This window comes from Lutra lutra, chromosome 12 (assembly GCF_902655055.1).
Source record: "Lutra lutra chromosome 12, mLutLut1.2, whole genome shotgun sequence".
NCBI classification, from domain to species: domain Eukaryota; kingdom Metazoa; phylum Chordata; class Mammalia; order Carnivora; family Mustelidae; genus Lutra; species Lutra lutra.
This window is the reverse complement of record NC_062289.1, coordinates 53033825-53055263: the sequence shown is the minus strand read 5'-3', so window position 1 is coordinate 53055263 and position 21439 is coordinate 53033825. Positions and strand designations below refer to the sequence as shown.

The following is a 21439-nucleotide window of genomic DNA, read 5'->3' as shown; positions in this document are numbered from 1 at the left end:
CGACATATTTTTTTTTAAGTCAGAGGTTTTTGAAGATTTTTACTTGTTCATTTCGAGAAAGAGAGAGAGAGAGCACGAGTGGAGGTGGAGAGGCAGAGGGAGAAGCAAACTCCCCATTGAGCAGGGAGCCCGGCCTGGGGCTCGATCCCAGGACCCAGAGATCATGACCTGAGATGAAGGCAGATGCTCAATTATCTGAACCACCCAGGTGCCCCCTGACATATTCTTTAAGAGAACTACTCTGACTGCTATTTTGAAGATAGACTATAAGAGGCTTAATGACCGGAAGCTAATTTAATAATCCAGGGCGGAGATAATAAGGGCTTGCTCTAGGCTGGTAATGGTGGAGCTGAGGCACAGTGGTCATGTTCTGATGTATTTTGAAGGTGAAGCTGACAGACTTGTCAGGGGTTTGGAGTATGGGGAAAAGAGAGGAGTCAAGGTAATCTCTAAAATTTGTGGCTCTCTAGGAAGGATAATGCATACTTGTGTATTTTTGGCTACTCAGCCTCTCAGGCTCCTATGTTTGGAGGATTCCTCATCATATAAATGTAGGTGCCAGACAGAGCCCATCTCTGACTGAAGGTGTGGCTGTGGATGCCAGAAACTCCTTGTTCTAGCCTCCCAGGCCTCTTGATACACTCATGTAACCAATCAGACATTAATGGGGCAGCAACCACAGCATTCCAGCTAGTGGAGGCAACAGAGGCACTCTTAGCCCACAGTAGAGCAAGGTAGTGTCCACTGTGCAAGGGGCAGCTGGCAGTGGGGTTCTCATGGAAGCAGTTCTTGATTCTCGTTATGCTTTTGGCTATGTAGCTCTCAAGTCAGGTGTGCCAAATTCCCAGGAAATCCACAAGCTACATACATTCCCAGTCAAAAATACTGTGTCTGATTTTACAAGAGCTAGAGATCATTTTTTCCCCTGCAACTAAAAACCATGACTGATACATTGCAAATTAATATTCTTAGTGTGAACGTTGTCTTGATGATAACTGCCATTAATGTGTAACTGAGGCACTTATTTCAATTAATTCTGTTGGATAAATACTATTTCTGTACTGGGACATAAAGGCAGATCACTTGGCCGAGGTCGTATGTTTAGTAATTGACAGAGCTGGGACTAAAATCTGAATTTATTCGACTCTGAAGCGTAAGCATTTATACACGATGGATAAGTTCATTTGGGATTCATATGCTATTGTGAACTGAACAATTTTTTTTAAAGATTTTATTTATTTATTTGACAGAGAGAGAGAGAGAGAGAACAAGCAGGGGGAGCAGCAGAGGGAGAGGGAGATGCAGGCTCCCTGCTGAGCAGGAAGCCCAATATGGGGCTCGATTCCAGGACCTCAGGATCATGACCTGAGCTGAAGGCAGATGCTTAACCGACTGAGCCACCCAGGCGCCCCATGAACCATTTTTTCCATTAATTCAGTTCCCTGTATTGCCTCTACATATATTCACACCAAGTATCAAATTTTCTTGAAATCCTCTAAAACTGTAGAAAGGTATTAAGCTGTGTCATTGTTTTGAAAACTTATACTCTGGTAAAGAATCATAAATCTAATTCAAAATAAATTCTAGTATTTGTCAGTGTTGTTTAAACTTTAGGCAAAACTGGTTGTTTTTTCTGAAAGTTTCAGTTTTAATGAAATCTGTTTTGATTAACTAGAAGTCAGAGGCAAAGTGCTGTTTTGGCAAACACATCAAGATTTTCTTCAGATGGCTTCTATTACCATTAAGACATTAGGCACCATGGCAGATTCAAAAGTACACACTTCTGTGCTCTTTTAAATACACTAGATAAAACGTCTGTATTCACCTAAAATACAAAGGTTTGAATATTTAAAATGCACAGCTTCAGGAAAATGTTGCTCACCCATAAAAGGTGTGGCTAACCGAGGAGAAACGAAACTAATTATCAGAAAAGAAGCTGTGGTTTGTGAACCTCTGAGAAGTCTCAGAGGAGGAGTGTATGTTTACTTGTACAGCATTTAAGACTCACCATGGTGGTTAAGGACAAGAGAAGTGAGCTATGAGTGAGCTAGCCTCTATCTAGCTATGCTCCTGAGGGCAATTCAACAAGTACTGCATGTAAGATTAATGAATCAGAGATGAATAAAACAGGCACAGAAACATAAATAACTGGGATGCCTTATTCGATGTATTCACTTGTTTGTTAATCCATTTGGCACTTGCTGCTAATCCTATGTATACTGTGTGCCAAGCCCTAGAGGTTCGAAGATGAACAAAAAAGCATCCTCCACCCCACACCCAGGGTATAAGGATCAGACTCACTGTGGAGCTGGCATTGCACTCCTCCCCTCCAATAGACTCCTTTTCCCTTTCTGTGGCTCTTCTAGCTCTATCCTCTACCAACCACCTCCCCACCCCTTTGTTTAACTAACAAGGCTCACTTTAGACTTTATTTCCCCAACTAAGACTTTTTGTGCCCTGGACTGCATATACCCTTGACATGTCCCAGGCAGGAAAGATCTTTAGAATCCTCAAATCTGAAAATGTGATTGTGTCTCCCACTCCGTAAGTGTAATAAAAGTACAAACAATACAAAACTATAAAATGAGTAAAACTATATATAGTTAATCTTCTCTTCTAGATAATCTAAACCTTGGAAAATCTAATGTAATTTATCATCTTTTCTCCAGGAGAGAGGGAGAACATATCTGAGCACGTATCAACATTGGCATACACATTCCTGGGGTTTGTCAATTTTCTGAAAAGACACATGGTCCCCAGATGATTCTAAAATACTATTTAACTAAACATGGTCCCCAGATGATTCTAAAATACTATTTAAATACTATTCTAGAATTTAGAAAAAGGGTTAGTTCCTAATGGCCCTAGATTCAACCTCAAGTTTTTGTACTGTGCCGGGACAACAATGAGAGTACGGAACTATGGAAGGTTTTTAATCTGGGATAAGGCACACTTAGATTTGCCCCCTTAGAAAGTTCTCTCTGGGGGCACCTGGGTGGCTCAGTGGGTTAAATCCTTTGCCTTCGGCTCCGGTTGTGATCCCAGGGTCCTGGGATTGAGACCCACATCAGGCCCTCTGCTCAGTGGGGAGCCTGCTTCCTCCTCTCTCTCTGCCTACCTCTCCACCTACTTGTGATTTCTGTCTGTCAAATAAATAAATAAAATCTTGAAAAAAAAAAAAAGAGGAAAGTTCTGACTGTAGCATAGTGAATGGACCACAACTTGTTGGAGACTGTTATGGGAACCCAAGTGAGAGATTATAGTTAACAGCTAAAGGGTGACGATTTCTTTCTTGGGTGATAAAAATATCTAAGGTTAGACTGTGGTTGTACAACCCTGCGAATATACATACAATCATTGAACTGTACACATTAAATGGGTGAATTTTATGGTATGTGAATTATATCTCAATAAAGATGATTTCAAATTGCAATAGATTAAAACTAAAAACTCTCATACATACATAAATAAATGGATTAATAAATAAAGAGATCATGGTTCTGTTATGGACTACTATGAAAGGCTTTTAGGATATAACGGAAGGGAATGGGGAGAGGTAGTAGTCAAAAATGACTACTAGGTTTTGGGTTCAGGCCACTGGCTGAATAATGTTGCTTTTATTGAGATGGGAAAAAAATTGAAGTAACCTTAGTGCAGTGGAAGGGTTTCTGGAAGGCACAATAGAAAGGGCTGGAAGGGAACACCAAAGGAAAACTAAGGAGACTGTCACATTTAGGAAAGGAAGGACAAACTTCACTCATCGTCAGTGCAAGGGTGTCAGACTTTCTGAGGAAGCCAGAAAGATTGGCTCACCAAATTCAAAACACACTTAAAGGGAAAGAAAGGTAAAATTATCAAGGGTACCAACTTCACTTTAGCCTGTTCATAGTTGGGGTGGGGGGTGGGGGACAACTTTTTTTAGAGAATCCAGGTTTGCAAGAAACTTCCCAGGGTTTATTATTCTGGAGACCAGAACAAGTCAGGATGACCCTACTATTTTCAATTTATCCAGCAGTGTAAAATGGTTTAATTTTGCTTCTAACTATAGTATGTGATATGCTTAATCATACCGGAAGCAGTACGAAGTGTGAGTTTTGCTTTTATAGATTAGTGATAAGATACCTCATGCAGAGGGAAGGAAAGGAGGCAGTGTGTAAGCATATGGTAGGCTGGACATGGCAGGTAAGTGACGCAGCGAGAAAATATTAAAGAAGGAAGTATTTGCTCTTTCTGAGGCTCCCTTCAGTCCTGTGTGAGTGGTCAGGCAGGCTAGGTCATTAGCTTCCAACCTTTGACACTGGCTCCAAATAAAATGTTCGTGAGGAGTCATTGTAGTACTTGGAGAAGACAGAACCAAAATACCCAAGACAGATCCTACTCAAATGGTAGCAGAACAATATTGTCTGGCTTAAAGCAAAACACCTTCATAAGGATTTAACACCAGCCCAACTTGAAAGTTTCAGGCTTCGTCTGATGACAAACCAAAGATAAGGTATGTGTAAGCTTCTCTAGAAAGAAAGAGTCAAAGTCTACAGGAAATTATCATCACCTGCAATAACAAAATAAGTCTCCTCAGTTGTCGATAGGAGGTGAATTTACACACAGGCTCTATAAAAAAGCTAGATAGTAAAGCTCCAATCTTCCACTTGGGAATCTCTTTATGTTGTGTTCACCGCAAGTTCCCTCTTTAAAATTCTGTCACTGTTATGAGTACAGATCTTCTCCTTAATCGCTGGCAACACAGCTGAGATCCTGCTGGGGTGATCAGACTTAATATGCAGAAGAAAAAAAGCCCTGTGAGGGGTATTTGAGACACAGATTCCTAGGTTCCATATCCAGCGATTTTAAATTAGTCAAGTATAGGTGTACCTCATCTCATCATGCTTCACATTACTGCATTTCACAGATACTGTGGTTTATTTGTTTACAGATTGAAGGTTTGTGGCATCCCTACATAGAACAAGTCTGTTGATGCCATATTTCCAACAGCATTTGCTTATTTTTTGTCTCTGTGTCATATTTAGGTAATTCTTGCAGTATTTCAAAGTATTTCATTATCATATTTGTTATGGTGATCTGTGATGAATGATCTTTGATGTTACTATTATAATTACTTTGGGACACCATGAACTGTGCACATTTCAAATGGCAAACTTATATGACAAATGTGTGTGTTCTGACTGCTACAATCACCAGTGTTCCTGTCTCCTTCCCTTTCCTTGGGACTTATTCCCCAAGACACAACAATATTAAAATTAAGGCTACTTATTACCCTACGATGGCTTCTGAGTGTTCAAGGGAAAGGAAGAGTCTCACATCTCTCACTTGAATCAAAAGCTAGAAACAATTAAGCTTAGTGAGGAAGGCATGTTGAAAGATGAGACAGGCCAAAGGCTAGGTATTTTGCTCCATTTAGCCATGTTATACATGCAAAGCAAAAGTTCTTGAAGGAAATTAAAAGCACTAGCCCAGTGGACACATGAGTGATAAGAAAGCTGAATAGTCTTATTGCTGATACGGAGAGTTTGAGTGATCTGGACAGAGGATCAAACCACCCACAATATTCCCTTAAGCCAAAGTCTAATCCAGAACAAGTCCCTACCTCTTTAATTCTGTGAAGGGTGAGAGAGGTGAGGAAGCTGCAGTAGAAAAGTTTGTAGCTGACAGAGGTTGCAGTATGGAGTTTAAGGAAAGAGGCCATGTTTATAATATCAAGTGCACGGTGAAGCAGCAAATGTTGATGGAGAAGCTACAGCAAATGATCCAGACGATGTAGCTAAGATAATCAGTGAGGGTGGCTACTCTAAAAAACAGATTTTCAGTGTAGACCAAACAGCATTCTACTGAAAGAAGATGCCATTTAAGACTTGCATAGCTAGAAAGGAGAAGGCAATGCCTGGCTTCAAAGCTCCAAAGGATAGGCTGACTCTCTTGCTAGGAACTCCTGCAGCTGGTGACTTTAAAATGAAGTCAATTGCTCATTTACCATTCTGAAAATTCTTGGTCTCTTTAGAACAATGCTAAGTTAGGGCACCTGGTGGGTCAGTTGGTTAAACGTCCAACTCTTGCTTTCAGCTTGATCTCCAGGTCCTGGGATCAAGCCCTGTATTAGATTCCATGATCAGCAGGGAGACTGCTTGAGGACTTTCTCCCTTTCCTTCTGCCTCTTCTCCTGCTCATGCTCTCTCTCTTTATCGAAAATAAGTAAATAAATCTTTAAAAAAAAAAGAATTATTCTAGGTTTACTATGTGTTTACTCTCTAAGTGGAGCAACAAAGCCTGGATGACAGCATATCTGTTTACAGCGTGGCTTACTGAATCTTTTAAACCCACTGTTGAGACCCACTGCTCAGAAGAAAAGATTCCTTTCAAAATAGTACGTATTAATAATGCACCTGGTGAGCCAAGAGCTCTGATGGAGATATGTACTTGAATGTATGTTGTTTTCATGCCTGCTAACATAAAATCCATCTGGCAGCTCATGGATCAAGAAGTAATTTCGACTCAAGTCTTATTATTGAAGAAATACATTTCATAGGGCTATAGCTTCCACAGACAGTGATTCTTCTGATGCATCTAGCCACAAAGTCGATGAAAAGTTTTCTGGAAAAGATTCACTATTGTAGATGCCATTAGGAACATTTGTGATTCGGGGCACCTGGGTGGCTCAGTGGGTTAAAGCCTCTGCCTTCGGCTCAGGTCATGATCCCAGGGTTCTGGGATCGAGCCCCGCATCGGGCTCTCTGCTTAGCAGGGAGCCTGCTTCCTCCTCTCTCTGCGGGCCTCTCTGCCTACTTGTGATCTCTGCCTGTCAAATAAATAAATAAATAAATAAAATCTTAAAAAAAAAAAAAAGAACATTTGTGATTCATGGGAAGAGGTCAAAATATCAAAATTACCAGGAATGTAGAAGAAGTTAATTCCAACTCTAAGGGATAACTTTAAGGGGTTCCAGATTTCCGTGGAGGAAGTCATTGCAGATGTGGTGGGAATAGCAAGAGAACTAGAATTACAAGTGGAGCTTGAAGATGGGACCACATTGCTGCAAGCTCATGACAGAGCTTTAGTGGATGAGGGGTTGGTTCTGATGGATGAACAAAGAAAACGGTTCCTTCAGGTGGAATCTACTCCTGGTGACGATGCACTGAACGTTGTTGAAATGACAAAAGAGGACTTAGAATATTCCATAAACTTAGCTGGCGAAGCAGCAACAGGGTTTGAGAGGATTGACTCCCAATTTGGAAAGAAGTTCTACCGTGGGTAAAATGCTATCAAACAGCATGCATGCTACAGAGAAATCATTCATGAAAGGAAGAGTCAATTAATGTGGCAAACTTCATTGCTGCCTTATTTGCCTTAGCTACCTCAACCTTCAGTAACCACCACCCTAATGAGTCAATGGCCATGAACACAGAGGCAAGACCCTTCACCCACAAAATGACTATGACTCACTGAAAGCTCAGGTGATGGTTAGCCTGATTTTTTTTTTTTTTTTTAGCAATAAGGTATTTTTAGGGGCACCTGGGTGGCTCAGTGGGTTAAAGCTTCTGCCTTCAGCCTAGGTCATGATCCCAGGGTACTGGGATCGAGCCCCACATCGGGCTCTCTGCTCAGCAGGGAGCCTGCCTCCCCCTTCTCTCTGCCTGTCTCTCTGCCTACTTGTGATCTCTATCAAATAAATAAATAAAATCTTTAAAAAAAGTATTTTTAAATTCAGATATGTACCTTGTTTCTAGACATAATGCTATTGTACACTTAATAGACTACAGTATAGTGTAAACATAACTTTTAGAGGCACTGGGAAACTGAAACATTTATTTGACCTCCTTTAATGCAATAGTCACTTTATTGTGGTGACTGGAACAGAATCCACAATATCTCCAAGTTGTGCCCATACTGTATGGGACTAGGAATTTTTACTTTTAACAACTTCCAGGTGATTCTAGTGGAGGTAGTCCGAATACCAAATTTTGAGAAAGACTGGACCAGAGGGAACAAAAGGGTGATGAATATAAAAAAGAATATATAGTCTGATTTACAAAATACCAGTGACTCATTTGCAGCTTACAGCCCCTGCCTTCAGATATGCAGAGGTAGTGTTCCCCTAGCAATCAACAGTCTCTCAAACATTTCTACCTTACTTCCAATACAGTTCCCAAAGAAAACTCAAAGAGAAAGACAAATTCCCCCCTTAGACTAAGTTTCCATTTCCTATCTAGGTTTCACTTTCTTGAAAGAGAAGCTTTTTCCTGAAAACTGGATACTACTCATCCTCCCTGTCGTAAAGGTGGGAGTCAGCAACCCCTCCAGAGATACACAAGTAGCTCATTTACTTTTACATAAATTTACATAAATTATGAAAAGCAAGGGCTACTTGTATTTTTTCACACTCCTCAACATCTTTATTTTTTAGTTCTAAAAGGTCTCATCAGTAATTTAGTTCATGCTGACCTCAGCCAAGCTCAGACCTGTTCCTCTTCACAGACCCTCCTGCAGCATGAGTAAACATCACTCCTGTAATTAATTGCCTCCCTGCTGCCTAATGGGATTTAGCTCCTAATGATTCCGGAATGTGATCTAGAAAAGAAATACTCTCCAAAGGAAACAATAAATTTACAAAGATAAAACTGCTTACATCATGCTGGATACATTGCACAAAGAGAACCAAGCATCTCCCTTCTCCATCATACACTGATGAAATATGGACTTTAAAAAAAAATTTTTTTTTGAAATATGGACTTTATAAAGAGAGTTAGTTGGAACAAAATATGTACAAACACTCTCAATTTTCATGTTTTTGTTCTTCAGTTTTAGAGTAGATGCTTCCTGCTTCTACAGCTGTTGGGTGTGTCCCTCCTCCTGTTCCTGTGATCTAAACCTAAAAAAAGGCTTCTCAAAGAGGAAGAAAGAAGTTGAGTAGAGTCACAACTTCACACAACACACACACACACACACACACACACACACACACACACGGTATTTTATAGGGTCTCATGAACATTTTAGATTTTTAGATTCACGGTATCTCAACCCTTCCCATTTTAGAAAACATTTTTGCCTGACATTACAAAATTAAATCTGTCCAACCTGTTGCTTTTTCAGAACAAAGGAAGTTTAGGGGCGCCTGGGTGGCTCAGATGGTTAAGCATCTGCCTTTGGCTTGGGTCATGGTCTCAGGGTCCTGGAATCGAGTCCTGCATCGGGCTCCATGCTTGCTGGGGAGTCTGCTTCTCCCTCTCCCTCTGCCTCTCTTCCAGCTTGTGCTCTCTCTCTCTTTCTGGCTTGCTCTCTCTCTAGCTTATTCTCTCTCCAATAAATAAATAACATCTTTTAAAAAAAAGGAAGTTTATAGTAAATAGTGTATTGTCTCCAACTTTGCTTGCCTGAGAAAGAAACTGCTAATAACTCAAAACAAATTCCTCAAGGTGTGTTCTAGCACAAAGCCAACCACAACAGGAAGGGGAAGTACATGGTATCTTACATTTAGTATGATTTTGTTATTCTCTCCCTATGTGGCAAAATCTCCTCATAGAGTAAAGTATCCATGGAAGTGCAAGAAACAGCGTCTGGGTGTCTGAGGTGAGTCTCACCTTAGATCTTTCAACTATGTTGAGCAGCCTCCTGCCTCTACACAAGCCATAATTCCCATTGGTCTGCTTTCATGGAATTCTTCCTTGAGTGCTCCTCTAGAGCTACAACCTACTGAGGCTTTTCTATGGCCTTCCACTCAGCCAAATTACTTTTCTCAACCAGGACCTTTACTCTCATCCCAGCCTGAGAGAGGACAGCACAATTCTGCTAGCAGTCAGACTGTGATAAACAATGTTTTCAACAGGACTTGGGTCAACAGAACGATGTTTCTAACAAAACACATTGAAGACCCTACTGCAGTTACAAGCATAGTGAACAACCCATCCCTTCTTAGAACTGACCAGCACAAACACAACCCTGTCCTCTCTTACTGAGACATCCCATGATCAGTTCTTCCTAACAATAAACATCAGGTATGACCTGATGACCTTTTCTTTGGTTGGTGGGCTCTAACTGGCTTTTGTTAGTTCTGGGTGACTTCTTCATCTCTCAGAGTCACTGTCCCATAGAACTGGAGTCCCTTTATTTTCCCTTTCCCTAGAAGCCACAGTATGCCCCTCACTTGGTGAAGCTCCCCAAATTCCCTTTCTTTGCCCCAGAATAGAACTTTCTGTAAGGAAAGACACCAGGATATGCTGTTCTCAGTTGCTAGTTACCAAATTACTCTCCTTGTCTTCACCTACAGATGAAGAGTATCACCACAGGCTGATAGGGGATTTGCTGCCTTTGGCACCAACTGCTTACCCATTGCCTTCATCCAGAGGCTGGATGTGTGAGAGCCACTTCAACCTTACCCCTCCTCCACAGCCAACTTCATTTCTGGCCTGATTTAATTCCACATCTTCTCTTGCTTGCTTGAGAATGGACAATTTTAAGTAACCAGCTGTTCCGCCTCTCCATATTTTTCTTCCAGGGTATGAGGCATTAAAGTGAAAGTATGAGAGCAGATCTGGAATTCCTTTTCCATAGTCCAAATAACTTCGAGCCTAAGAAGCCAAGCCTCTCAAACAGACCTTATCTCATCTTCCCCAATCCCAAACTGTCAGATACCTAGGAAATCAGTTTTACAACCGTTCCATTTATTCCCTAGCATATTGGTGGAGTTTTGCATTATCCATCCTTGTGAGTAAAGAAGAAAGGCCTTTTCTTATGGTGTTGGGCAACTAATTTGTAGAGAACAAATATTCTCTTTTTTTTTTTTTTTTTTTTTGAGATTTTATTTATTGGGGCTCCTGGGTGGCTCAGTTGGTTAAGCATCTGCCTGCAGCTCAGGTCATGATCCTAAGGGTTTGGGGATCAAGCCCTACGTGGGACTCCTTTCTCAGCAGGGATCCTGTTTCTCTCTCTCCCTCTGCCTTCCTCTCTGTGCTTGTGCTATTTCTCTCTCTCTCTGTCAAATAAATAAAATCTTTTTAAAAATTTATTTATTTGAGAGAAATAGCACAAGCTGGAGAAGCCGCAGGCAGAGGGAGAGAGAGAAGCAGGCTCCCCACTGAGCAGATGACGCCCCCTCACCCCACCCCCACTGTGGGGCTCCATCCCAGGACCCTGGGATCATGACCTGAGCAAAAGGCAGACGCTTAATGAACTGAGCCACCCAGGCACCCAAGTACAAATATTCTTCCTACTTCTGAGGCCTAAAGATAAGCAGAGAGTAATTTTTCCTTGTAACTATAGTGCTCTGGTTTGTGTCCCCTTTTAGACATTTTACCAAAGTACATCCCTCAGGTGAGCTCATTTCTACTAGTAAACAAACTAGCTTCTTCAGCACAGACACTTTTCTCCTTTCTTAGTTGCTTAAAGTCTTGCCAGTAGAGCGCTACTGATTACTCCATCCTCCACCACAAGGGAGCTGTTGCCTCCCTTTCACAGGCAAACAACTCAGGGGCCTTCCCCATTTGTATCCTACCCCTGCAGTTATCTGGTGGGTGGAGTCTCCTGCTTCAGAGCTCGTATCTTGCTCCCCAGTCAGAGGTTGGGAGGTCTGTAAGCCATGACTATCTCACTATCATAACCCTCTTACAAATTGTTGGTGGAGCTTGTCCCTAATCACTCTGTTACTGGACATTAGCCATTTACAATCCCCAACTTAACTGTACCCCCCCTGCCCAATCACACTGCAACCTTGCTAAGTAGGCCACACCCTCAGGAACTTCACTGACCAATATTCCATTAATTTACAGTTCCTTTCTCTCTAGGTGTGCTATATTTTGCACAATTCTTCAGCTTCTCAGAGAATTACCTGACTTCCTGTATACCTTGCTAAATTGCTTCACAAACTCCCATGTTCTCACAATCCTTTTTTTGATTTTCCCCTGGGAGATCTCTGTTCCTCCTAGTGAATGGCTTGACACCCCAGTGATGCCACACAGAGAAAAGCATGATATAATTGCTAAAAGTTGAGGTTCTGAAGTCAAACTGCCTGAATTCAGTTTTGCCCTTCCCTAAAGAACATTACCATTTACTAATGAAAACTTGATAAAATTACATTGTCTTTCTGTGTCTCAGTATATGTGAGATCAAGTAAATAAAAAATAATTATGGAAACCTTAGTTATATAGTTGATAAGGTAGATCTGATTGATAATATATCCAATTAAATATCCTTAAAAGGGAATACACTTCTCTTTCAATTGCCCACGAATACTCACAAAAACCATTAGGCCACAAAGAAAAGCCTCAGCAAATCTGAACAGTAAACAGTTAAGACAGTATTCTCTAATAACAACACAATATAACTAAGAATCACTAAAAATTGGGGGGACAAAACTTCTTCCATGTGGAAATTTAAAATTATTTAAAACAATGCCTAGAACAAAGAGAAGTCAGGAGCTGAAACTGCAGACAATGATAACACAACAAAGACTTGTGATGTCACTTCCTGCAGGCAGCCTGCACTCCCTCTGCTCTTGTGTCTCTGTCTCCTGGCACCTCTGCTTCCAGGCCCCACAGATTGCAATGCAAAAAGAAATCATACTAGTCATTGACCAATGGCTTTGTCAAATGTAAAGTTGGCTTTGCTGGGGATGATGACCGCTAGCAATATTCCCATTTATTATCAGGCACCCAACACCAGGGCATCATGGTGGGCATGAGGTAGAATGACAGCTACATGGGTGACAGGGTCCAGAGTAATTGCTGCATCCTGACCATGACATAGCATCATCACCAACTGGGATGAATTGGGGAAAACCTGGCTCCACACATTCTATAATGAGCTACATGTTGTTCTGGAGGAGTGCCTGGGACTGCCCACTGAGGCACTCCTGAACATCAAGTGCAGTGCAACAGACAGAAGATGACTATGATCATGTTTGAGACCTTCAACACCTGGGTCGGGTACGTGGCCATATAGGCTGTGCTGTCCCTTTATGCCTCTGGCCACATCTTTGGTATTGTAATGGGCCCTAGGGATGGGGTCACCCACAGGGTGTCCATCTACTAGGGCTACACCCAGTTTCAGTCATACTGGGTCTGGACCTTGCTAGCTGGGACCTGGCTGACTTCCTCATAAAGATCCTCATGGAGCATGGGTATAGATTCTTCTCTACCACTGAGCAAAAAAAATCATACATGGCATCAACAAGAACCCTGCTATATCACCCTGGGCTTGCAGCAGGAGATGGCCACAACTTTGTCCTCCTTTGTCCAGTAGAATTATGAGCATCCAGACAGCCAGGTGATCACATGAGCAATGAGTGGCTCTGGTGTCCAGAGGAGCTCTTTCCTTTCTCCTTCCTGGGTGTTGAATCCTGTGAGACCATGTCCATGAGACCACCTTCTACTCCATCATAAAGTGTGATGTTGACATTTAGAAGGACCTGTCTGTCAACATGGTGTGTCTGGTGGGACATTGCCAATAAGATGCAGAAATAGATCATTGCCTTGGCTTGCAGTACAATGAAGGTCAAGATCATCACTCCTCCTGAAAGTAAGTGCTTAGTGTGGATTGGGGACTCCATCCTGGCCTCACTGTCCACCCTCCAGCAAATGTGGATCAGCAAGCAGAAGAAGGACAAGTCGGCCCCTCCATTCACTGACCTTTTCTAAATGGGCTTGCAAGAAGATTCACAGCATTTGTTTCATGAGATGACTCAGAAGTATACATTTGCCTCACCTCCTGCTGGCCTCATGAAACTGGAATAAGCCTTTGAAAAGAAATTTATCATTTATCTGTTTTAGCACTGGATTGTAAAATTTGCTGCTGACTTTGATGTTATATTCAAGTTAAGTGTTCTCTTTATATATTTAAAACCCTGCATATATCTTTGATTTAAATCCTTAGTACATGTGGTTTAGTCACGTTCTAACTGAGGTGAGACATGTTTATGGAAGAGAAATCCATTGGCTTGGTGAGAACTTGCAAGATCATCAATTTCTTGATATGTGCAGTGTTAATGTGTAAGAACTGACTATTCTAGGATTTCTCTAGAGGCTGGCAAGAGTTCTTGGACCATTTGTTATTTCTTTTTTTTTTTAAGTTTTTATTTATTTATTTGACAGAGATCATAAGTAGGCAGAGAAGCAGGCAGAGGGAGGAGAAAGCAGTATCCCTGCCGAGCAGAGAGCTTGATGCGGGGCTTGATTGCAGGACCCTGGGATCATGACCCAAACGGAAGGCAGAGGTTTTAACCCCTGAGCCACCCAGGTACCCCGTCCACTTGTTACTTCTGTCTTGCTAATCATATAGGGTTGGCAAAGTGCAAGGCTTCTTGCACAGTTTCTCCTCTTACCAGGTATTTCTCTGTCAGAACATGGGGGGTCATTACTTGCCTTGAATTGGAAATGTTTTACGTTTACACCTGTAAACTTATTCATCGTTTTAATCTATATCATTCTTCAGGGGCCATCCTGTTTCTGAGAGAGCCAGACTGGTGAATCAAATGGAGATATGATAGTGAATCCTTTGTCACCTCTGACTTCTTCAGGTCTTTCTATAATGGTTGTATTAATGTTTGCTATCCTTCCTGGTATCTGATGTTATTTTTACTTACTATCTTGATGAAACTGGTAGTTTCAGCAGTTTCCATATGGCTTTCCTCACTATTACAGATTTTATGCTTGCATATCAGGGACCGATTATGGGGTTGTGGGGTATTCTTCAAATCCCGAATATACCAACTTCAGTTATATACTTGGAGGTTGAGGAAATGAACTTTGGGTAGGTCCATAGACCCAATGGGTATATGATGAACCAGATTTTAGCCAGGACTCCATTAATTAGTCCTTGTAGGCCCTACTCTCATAGAAGGGCCATCTGTGTTGGTGCTTTTGGTTAAATGTCAATTCAGATCCTTTGTCAAAGAATCCTAAAACAGTTTGGTTAGTCTTCTTTGCACACTGTACAATAATTCAAATAAGTGGCTGTGGTTCTCTTTCAGGGAAGGACTGGGGGAGTTATCACCATATACATTTGCCATAATGTTGCTAGGTCCTTCCTCCTAGAGACTCAGCTACCTCCTCTTTAGTAATGGGATTCAAATCTGAAAATGGCCCATATCTGGGAACTGAGCAAGGGATTATGACTTTTTGTAGGGATGACTACCCTAAGTGCCACCCCCCTCCAGTATTCTTGCTTTTTGTTGATTGTAGAGTTAAAAATCACACTTGTTCAATTTCATTGTTAACCTAAAACTCCTCTAAAATATAGTCTATCAAGCGCCTGGGTGGCTCAATCGTTAAGCATCTGCTTTGGCTCAGGTCATGATCTCAGGGTCCTGGGATTGAGCCCCACATCAGGCTCCCTGCTCCTCGGGAAGCCTGCTTCTCCCTCTCCCACTCCCCCTGCTTGTGTTCCCTCTCTCGCTGTGTCTTTCTCTGTCAAATAAATAAAATCTTAAAAAAAAAAGTCTATCAATTAAAAAAAAAGATTACCCCCTCCTTGGTGTATTTCTTTGGACCTCATTATCACAAAGAGTAGGAGAGTATAGTTCTGTCCTTCCTTTTGGCCTCTAGGGATACTATCTCTATTAACTATGTCCCAGACTTCTTCAGATTAAGCCCCTTCGATCACTTTTCTGACCTTGTCCATCACTGTGGGCAGCTTCTTGGCCTTTGTTACTTCAGAGCTCCATTATCCCAATGGATGTTCATGAGCTCAGTGCTATGCCTGCCTCTGCCTCTGACAACACAGTCTGTGAAAGAGCTACCACTGAACGTCCTAGTGATACTGCTGCCCTTCTCACCAGGACATTCCCTGTGGCCTTCATGCATGGGTTGTCCTCATGGTCCTCCTATGAAACCCTGGGGACTCTTCTCGCTTCACATTGTGTGTTGCAGCATTCTCGCTTCCCTCAGCCTTTCTGTTTCTTCCTCTACTCTCTGCAAGGGCAACACAGGCATATCCACTTGACTGAGTAATAGCCATCATCTATCTATCCAACATCCTCATCAGTGAGTTTACCGAATCTGCTGGGGTCCTCTCCAGGGTGTTAAATTCTGTTCTGAAAAAAGTATCCCTAAGCTAGTGAATTCTTGCTTATTGAACTTATGTATTAAGCACCTTTGTGGTACTGGAGTGGCACTGGAGATATTGATATGAACTCATGGTTTGTAATATATTGATTCAGATAGAAATATTTAGATATATGTATATATATATAAATACTTATATTTTCTAGCTCTGTCCTTGGGGAAGACCTGGGAGCATTGGTACATTAGGAGCAACAAACACATACAGTGCTCAAGCTTTGGTTTCCAAATATTATTGGCCATTAAAAAGGACCAGTCATCCTTGGAGAACTGGCTGATTCCAGGGATTGAGCAGGGAAAATAAAGACTAGACCTGAAACATTGGATTGTGCCAGAAAGTAAGTAAATACTCAAAGAATGACAGAGAAATGTCAAAAAAGTATAGAGGAGTCAGCCGGAAGGGGGCTCCAACTGGTCAAACCTGGGACAATTTAAACATCAAAATAAAAATGATAGTTATAGATTATTACCCATTGATTAAAGTAAGAATCCATGGGCCCATAGTCATATAAACAGTAGAGAAGGGAAAGTTCTTTGAGTAGAATGCCAAGTGATTAGTGTAGAAGTAATGAATAATAGAATTAGAAGTTAAAAATCACTTTGCACGTAAAAATTTCTAGAATTAGAAATTTAAAAAAAACACTTAATGTATAGCAGCGTGGTTACAGTTAACAATACTGCATTGTGTATTTGAAAGTTGCTTAGACAGTTGATCTTAAGTTCTCAGCACAAGAAAAATGTTAACTGTGTGATGATGTTAATTAGAATGTTAATTAGACTTAATTAATGTTAATTAGAATTTGCAGTTACATGAATACTGAATCATTATATTGTACACCTGAAACTAATATGTCAACTATTTCTCAATAAAAAAAGCATTTTTTGGCAACTATCATAGTAATAATTCATTCAAGAGATATAGATATTAAAACTAGTAGGTGAAAACTTAGTGATAAATATATAGTCCCAAAATAGCCTCCCATTTCTTTTTTTTTTTAAAGATTTTATTATTTTTTTAATTTGACAGACAGAGATCACAAGTAGGCAGAGAGGTAGGCAGAGAGAGAGGAGGAAGCAGGCTCCCCACTGAGCAGGGAGCCCGATGCGGGGCTCGATCCCAGAACCCTGGGATCATGACCTGAGCCGAAGGCAGAGACTTTAACCCACTGAGCCACCCAGGCGTCTCCCCCACTCTTTTTTTTTAATCAGAGGTAGGGAGAGAGAGGTGGGGGAGGGCCAGAGGGGTAGGGAGAGAGACAATCTCTGCTCAGTGCAGATCCCGATGTGGTGCTCTCTCTCACAACCCTGAGATCATACCTGAGCCAAAATCAAAAGTGGGATGCTTAACCAACTGAGCCACCTAGGCACCACTTCTCCTTACTTCTTAATTACAAAGGGGAAAATTGTAACTTTGCACATACTAACAAAATCAAGTGATTAAATTACATTAATGGTACCAAATAACATCATGTACGTTTTGATGCAACTTACTGAAAAGAATGTAACATCATCTTATTTAACCATGAGAATAAATTAAGCAAAAATTAACAGTCTATAACTCGACTGGACTTTTCGAAAATGCCAAGATCATGCAAGTCAAAGATGTGATGACCAGCTCTTCAGCATAAAGGACAGTAAATAGATTTGACAACTATTGGAAGTGTGATCCTGGAATGGATCTTGGACTAGGAAAAAAGTCCTAATAAAGGACACTTGGCAAAATTCGAGTGCACTCTGTAGATTAGGTACTCATGTACCAATATTAATTTTGTTTTTGATAGTTGTCTTAAAAGACCTGAGAGAGCATGAGCCAGAGGGGTAGGGGGGAGAAGAGCAGAGGGAGAGGGTAGAAGCAGACTCCCCACTGAGCAGGGAGCCCTATGTCAGGTTCAGTCAGGCTTCGGGATCATGACCTGAGCCTAAGGCAGACACTTAACTACTGAGCTACCCAGGTGCCCCTGTTTTTGATAACTGTCTTATGGTTATCTAAGAGATTGTCATTGTTTTTGTGAAATATACACCGAGATATTTAGACGTAAAGGGGTATCACATCTGCAACTTACAAGTGAGTTAAGATAGATCTTAAAAAAAGATTATTAGGAAAGGCAGGGGAAAAGAATGATAATAACTCTAGTAAAATATTAGCTAGGGAATTTGTGTGAAGGGGGTTATTTGTATTAGTAACATTGAAAGTGAGGTAGAATAACAAAGATTAAATAATTGGGAAAAGATTGATTTAATCAAACACTGGGTCAAACATAAGATATCCCTAAATGGGATTGGAAACTGTGATAACTCAACAATCTATGACAAAAAGGTAGAACTAGAGGAAGTTATATGAAGGCAGGTTTTGGCCAATATAAGAGAACGTTCTGGCAAGTAGCATTGCTCAACCATCAGATGCTTTGAAATAATTAGCATTTTGGAAGCAGACCTATCCCTGAAAGTATTCAGGACTAGGTGTGTCATCTACAAAAAAATGCCAAGGTTGGTACTCCTTAATGATAGAGAGGTTGAACTGTATGATATATGAAGCTTTTTCTGACTCTAGGATTCTTGGGATTTTTAGCTGGAATAGTATGGTGTTAGTTCTGAAGATAAGCATGTCCTTGGGAATTCAGAAGAAAACTGTAGAGTGAGGTAAAAAATGTTGAGTGAAAAGTGCCCTGGCAAATTTACTGATTACTTGAACATGTTCTAGGTTGTGTGGTTAGACAGTCATTTTGTTTGAACTTAGTATGTCTTTTCTGTCATTTCTAAAGTCACTATTAGGGATACCTGGGTGGTTAGGTTGGCTAAGCATCTGCCTTTGGCTTAGGTCATGATCCCAGGGTCCTGGGATGGAGGCCTGCATCAGGCTCCTTGCTCAGCGGAGAGCCTGCTTCTTCCTCTGCCTGATGCTCCCTCTGCTTGCGCTCTCATTCTCTCTCTGGCAAATAAATAAATAAAATCTTAATAAAAATAAAGTCACTATTAAATTGTATTACACTATGAATAATACTTAACTAGTGGTGATTTTTAAAGTAGTGCATCTCAAATTTTAACGTACATGCGAACAACTTGGGGACCTTTTAAAGATTCAAGTTTGGATTCTGATTTTGATTCAGTAGTCAAGCCCATTAAATATCTAGAATGAAATATAGATGAAAATCAGTGATGTTGGCAAAGATTTCCTGTGCTTGGCAAAGATTCCTTGAAAACTTCACAAAGTATGGAAAAGTATAAAAGAAGCAGTAAGTTGGGCTTCATAAAAATTAAAACCTTTTCCTTTTCAAAAGATGCTATTAACAAAGTGAAAAGGCAAGCCATAGACTGGGAGAAAATGTTCCCAAACTAAAGGACTTGTATCAGAACATATAAACAATCTTGCAAATCAGTAATAGGAAACAATCCAGTAAAAACATGGGCCGATATTTGAAAAGACACTTCACAATGAAGATAGATGTCTGAAAAATAGGCACATGAAAAAGATTGTTAGGGAAGTGCAAATTAACATCACAATGAGATAAAACCATACCCTTATGATAGCTAAAATTAAAATGACTGACCATACCCACATGTGGGTAAGGATGTGGAGGAACTGGAAGTCTCATACATTGCAAGTAGGAACATATGGTACCGTTACTTTAGAAAACATCTAAATTTTATAAAAGTCAAATATGCACCTACCCTGTATGAACTAGCCAGTCCTATCCTAGGTATTTACCCAAGAGAAATGAAATCATATGTCCATACAAACACTTGTAGTTTAATGTTCATGACTTTATTTGTAAGGAAAAAACTAAAGAATCTAAATGTCCATCAATAGGTGAATGGATAAACAAACTCAGTATATTCATATAATGAACTCTAGTCAGCAAAAAGGAATGAACTGATATCCAGTGCAATGTGGACCTTAAAATAATCTTAGATCTCAAAATATTCTGAAACCATACAAGGGTACATACTATTCCATTAATCCATAATAACCGAAAGATGATCAGTACAGGCCTGGAAATAGATGAGGGCAGGTGTTGGGGGAGACAAGATTGCAAAGGGCCACAAGGAAATTTTAGTGGTGATATATATATTCACTAGTTTTGATGGTTTTATAGGTGTATATGGATGTCAAAACTTACAAAAAATTTAAATATGTATAGTTTATGTCAATACACTATGAAAGGTTCAGATTCTGATTCAGTAGGTTTGGGTGGGGCCAAGAATCTGTATTTTTAACTAAAACATGAATATCCAGGTGATGCTAATGCTGCTGTTTCCATGTATTTTGAGGGACACAGCTGTTTTTGTCATAAATAGATGTGTCATTTGGGTGCACAAGAGATACATATGGCTGGTGCAATACTGAATAGTGCAGATAAAATATTTCCATCATTGAAGAAAGTTCTGTTGGATGTTAATGGCCAAGATTCTTGAATACATTGGTAACTATTAATCTTGTCCTATTATCTCCTAACTATAACCTGTTTTTGTTCATCCCACCCTCTCAGGCTGCATGCCATCCTTTCATAAAGCTTTGGTGGAATTCATTTTCAGTTCCTATATTGCTTACATTTCATTTTATCATGTTCATTTTGCATGAGTTGTAATAAAGTTTGAATAAAAAGTTCAACTAGAGGCCGTTACCAGTTGAAGAGCTTCCTAACAATTTAAAGTAAATAGTATTATGTTCCTACATGACTTCTTCACCATCCAGAACATTGATCTCATAGCTCCTGTGGCTGGCTGTGCAGAGTGAGAATTGTGTACGTTACAAATAAGTTCCTCTGTGACATCTATCCCTACAAAGAGGTGTAACCAGAGGTAAATCAGAACATTTCTAGAAAAGAATTATCTCTAAAATGAGGGGACTGAACTATTTATTTCTTCTGATTATCACATTCCATATTCTTCTGCTCATTTCAGAGTAATGGTGGCACGAAGTCAGAAAGAAATTTAGCTTCCTGGCTCTGAATAAGGACTGAGTTGGACAATTTTTTTTTTTTTTTTAAGATTTTATTCATTCATTTGACAGACAGAAATCACAAGTAGGCAGAGAGAGGGGGAGAAGCAGGCTCTCCGCTGAGCAGAGAGCCTTAAGCGGGGCTTGATCCCAGGACCCCAGGATCATGACCTGAGCCGAAGGCAGAGGCTTTAACCCACTGAGCCACCCAGGCGCCCCATGGACTATGTTTTTTTTAAAGAGCCCCAGCCTTTGTAGAGTGTATTCCAGGGACTGGAGAAGTTTATGTAAAGGGCCAGATAATTAATTTTTGGGCCTGCAGTCTAACGAATGTAATAAACATTGCCACCGTACCGTGAAAGTAGTCATAGATGATGTGTCAATGAATGGATGTGATTGCATTTGGCCCACAGTTTGCTGATTCCTGGCTTAGATCAAA

At 40.6% G+C, this 21439-nt stretch overlaps 1 pseudogene; it reads left to right on the top strand.

Annotated features, from left to right (window-relative positions):
• The first annotated feature begins 340 nt into the window (after positions 1-340).
• On the top strand, positions 341-13640 carry LOC125081751 (actin-3-like; annotated as a pseudogene).
• The last annotated feature ends 7799 nt before the right edge of the window (positions 13641-21439 follow it).